Source organism: Aplysia californica, unplaced genomic scaffold (genome assembly GCF_000002075.1).
Source record: "Aplysia californica isolate F4 #8 unplaced genomic scaffold, AplCal3.0 scaffold00153, whole genome shotgun sequence".
In the NCBI taxonomy this organism is placed as follows: domain Eukaryota; kingdom Metazoa; phylum Mollusca; class Gastropoda; order Aplysiida; family Aplysiidae; genus Aplysia; species Aplysia californica.
In genome coordinates, this window is record NW_004797423.1 from 1,299,956 (window position 1) to 1,304,241 (window position 4,286).

The following is a 4,286-nucleotide window of genomic DNA, read 5'->3' on the forward strand; positions in this document are numbered from 1 at the left end:
ACACACACACACACACACACACACACACACACACACACACACACACACACATATATATATATATGCGCGTGCGCACGCACACACACAAATATCCTTCACCGACGCACAAGGCGCACACCCACACACACACTTATACAAACATTCAGATAAACACACACACACACACACACACATACACAAAAATATACACCTTCACATCCACACCAATGTTTGATAGCAAATTGTTCATTGGCTGATGGTTCAGTCTTCAATTAATTGACTTTTTTCAGATAATTTTTAAGCTGTGTTCCTTTCTTCAACATATTTTCAGTACTGAAGCTATTGGGCAAAACTCAACGTATTTTTCTGCTAGCTCAGTTTTTTTATTTGCAGTTTCAGTTTTGATAAAAGTTTTACGCCACTTGCAAATGCAGAAGGTCATCATATGAATGCGCAGGACTCAAGCCGGATGCTTTCTCATTAGTTCACTGCACGGCTTTGGTTTGCTCTGTAAAACCGGAATGGTTGAAATCTGGTATTTAAATATACATAATAACATTCTCATTTACATAACTCTATTTGTGTCCCGACGTGGTGGAACCAGGCGCTCATTTATTTTTGCGCATATGTGGTTATTGGTATCATCTTAAAACTGTTTATTTGCCTTGCTTTGGGAGAAAAAATATCCATCTATATTGAATAGAAGTCGAAATATTTGCGATTGAAGTGGATCAGGATGGCCTCGTATCAGAGGTGAAATTTGCGTGAAAATGGCTACCTAAGTTTGATAATTTCCATAGCTTGAGAGTCCTTGGAAACTGAAAATTGACATTTTGTGTGCCTTAAATCAATGTTTTTCAGTAAAAGCCACATAGAAATGTGTTTTTGATTATATATACAAGGTGTTGAATCCAAAAAAAAAAGAAAAAGAAAAAAAAAAAGGAAATTAGAAAAATATTTGCCCAACGGTCAGCAAAATACCAATATCTTTGGTTTCATTATTTTGACGAGCGCCTGATTTCACCACGTCGCCTCACATTTACATTTTTACTGAAAAGACCAATTATAATCTTTATCATCAAGGATTCTGCCCGGGTCAACGATGGAGTACCACTTCTTCGAAATTTCTGAATTAGTGCATGTAAGATATTTATTTCCTTCGGGTCCCTCCAAAGTCTGGACTGTCTTTTAGGTTGTGTAAGAAGGTTACATCAGCATCCCATTCCACCAAAACCTATTTATACTGCACGGAGAAGAAAGTGGGAATGTATATTAAACTGACAAAGAACAAGTTTGTATGGATTATTATTACTGTCCCCGCGGTTTTATGCAAAAAAAATTCTGAAATTATACAAACTGACCACAAAAATATGAAATTATACGATTCTGTTAATTTTAACCAAAAAATGATAATGAAAATTATCAGAAGTTATGCAAAAATGATCAAATTTTGCTAAATCATGCGGGGTGCATTTAAACACGGGGACAGATATAATAGCAATCGGGGAAGTTAAAGTTGAACATTCGTACTGATAATATCAAGGTTAGTCATTCAAAACTGCTTACCTCGTTGAAAAAAGTGAAATAGATTGTAGTGTTTGAGCTGTCCTGTGTCCTTCGAAAATAAGACGATGTGAGGAAAACGACATGGTCGCTTCTGGTGTCCATGGCAACGGCACTGGAAATACACAAAACTATCAGCTGTGTTAACAAATTTTACACACTAATATGATAAAGTTCTCTCTGTCTTCGCTCCAACTTTAACAAGTCAGTGTCAATGTCAAAGCAAACCATCTACCCAGTATCAAAGTCACACATTTATAACGACATAATAAGAAATACAATCTTTGAAAAGAGCTGTCATCAAGACTAAAAAGAAATGGAGGAGGGGGGGGGGCGGCGAGTGAGGGGGGGTGGAGAGAGGGAGAGAGAGAGAGAGAGAGAGAGAGAGAGAGAGAGAGAGAGAGAGAGAGAGAGAGAGAGAGAGAGAGAGAGAGAGAGAGAGAGAGAGAGAGAGAGAGAGAGAGAGGGGGGGGGAGAGGGGGGGGGGGGAGGGGAGGGATGAAAGTCAGGCCAAATTTCTTGGGGAAAAAATAGATATAGTAGTATCTTAGATACTTTTCGCGACATGACATTAACAGTGTCTCTTTTCTACATCAACCAACGGCACACGAGAACTAACTGTTTTTCCACAAGCAATAATAGGTCAAAATCTAAGTTCTACAAATCCCTAGGAGAAAAAATCAAAACATGAAGATGATTTCGATTATAAAATTCACGCTATAATAATTGTGATGAAGAAAGTGCATGTAATAAAAATAAAAGAATAAGACCTATTACATGCAGTACGCAAACGTTTATTAAAAACATAAATAATTCTGCAGGCTGTACAATTATTCATAAAGTTTGACTATATCAAATGACAGCCCTCAACTTAGAGCTCAGGGTTACCCATAAAGGACAGTGTCCTTGCCACACCAGAAGATACTTCAGTAAACGCCCTCAGGTAGTTCCAGGATCTGCATGCGGAAAAGAATAATAGCCTGTCCAGACAACTGAATGGCACTCTCGTCCATCGACCTTTCGGTATTTACTTGTGGCGGGTGGTTCTCGATTACTGCAAACTAGGAATCGTAGGAATCGAGTCCGAACTCTATTTCATTCCACTTTTGTGATTTCTTCCGGGTGTCCATGGTTTCTTCCAGTGGTTCCCACCCCTAGACAATTACAATTACTTCCGCCAAAGAGTCTACATAACAAGAGGGGCCACTTCTCTCTTTGAGTCAATTAAAAAAGTGTCCTCAAAATTCGGTGGCGCCCTCTTCACAAAAGCGCACCTTTTTGCGAACAGAGTTACCCTACTTGAGTTTAAAAAATCAAAGTGAAACTAGCAAGTTGTTTTTATAAATTTCGGAAGAACGCTTTTTTAAAATGGTTACGCTGACAAAAAACCTCTTCCGGAGGAAAGGGTGATTGTTTTCTTCGTTTAATTTGACTTTAAAATGAAAGGCAAGAGGTCATTAAAATTTAAAAAACCCTAAAACTCCACACTGAACGAACCCGAACTGCTGATGAACAGCAGTCGATCTGCGCACGCAAGGAGGTGCTATTCCTATTCTTCTTCTGGAAAAACGAAAGAGAGCTTCAAAACAGACTGCAGCGCCATCTGAAGCAAAGAGCATACTTCCTGCGGACACTTTTTTGGCTGAGTGGCCTATCTTGTTATTTACTATCTTTGCTTCCGCAAAGTAACAAATATATTCCGACGAATCCAACACCTAGCCAGTTACATAGTCGGCTTCAAGCAGCTTCAGGATCCAGGATAGCCTCGATTTCGAAACACGGAGAGGCACCAACATTTCTCTGTTCAAAAATAGGTTTTTAGAAAAGAAGAACGTTTTAATAAATATAGTAATCGATAACCGTTGGTTTTCGTAAAAAAGAATCGGAACTTTTTTTCGTAGCACTAGCCAAGGGAATCGATTCTTCGCCCAGCTCTAGACTGTTTACCCCCACGGTATCGCAGCATCAGTGAGCTTGATAGTCTTAAGTGGGACAGGCTCCTGTCTGCACGATCGAGTCGGGTCTGAGAAACCCAGAAGGCAAGTGAAGACGTATCGCTGACAGAAGTTTACTTTTTTGGGTGTTTTTTGTTGGGGGGGGGGGGCTTGCATTAAAGGATGGGGAAACCCTTTCTTTCTGTCTCCCCCCCTCCCCCAATCCTTTAAAAAAATACTTTTGTCAAACATAAGTTCTTCTTAATTGAACTAGTATTATCAATTCAGAATAATTAGGCCACAAAATTTGTAAAATCTGGTAAGGAATCCTTCACAACCGGACAAGCTCGCACATCGCTTTATGGCCATAATAATATTATTTGCTGAAAGATCGCTCAAGGTTCGCTTATCTCTCTTCTTTCCTGGGACATTTCTCCCACCTTCCTGCGAGAGACTTTTCCTCTTCTCTCCTTGTCGTTGCAAGAAAATGTGCGCGTTTTCCGGCCCGTCTGTCTAAGGGTGAGGCCACTTGACAAGCGAGAGCTGAAACAAGAGGGAAACTAGCGATGAGAGAATAACTTGGGGTGGCCATACTACGAGCTGCTTTTCTCAAGCGGGAAATAAGAGGCAAGCTAGCGGAAACAACTGAGGTGGAAACTGGTGTGTTGAACGGCCCGTGGGTCAGAAACACAATTCAAGAGATGGGGAGAGTAATTTTCGAGACTCACGTGAACACATGGATACGTCTATACAGCCGGGGGATAAAATCTACAAACACTGAAATGTAGGGGAAGGGTAGTGTCGCTGTCT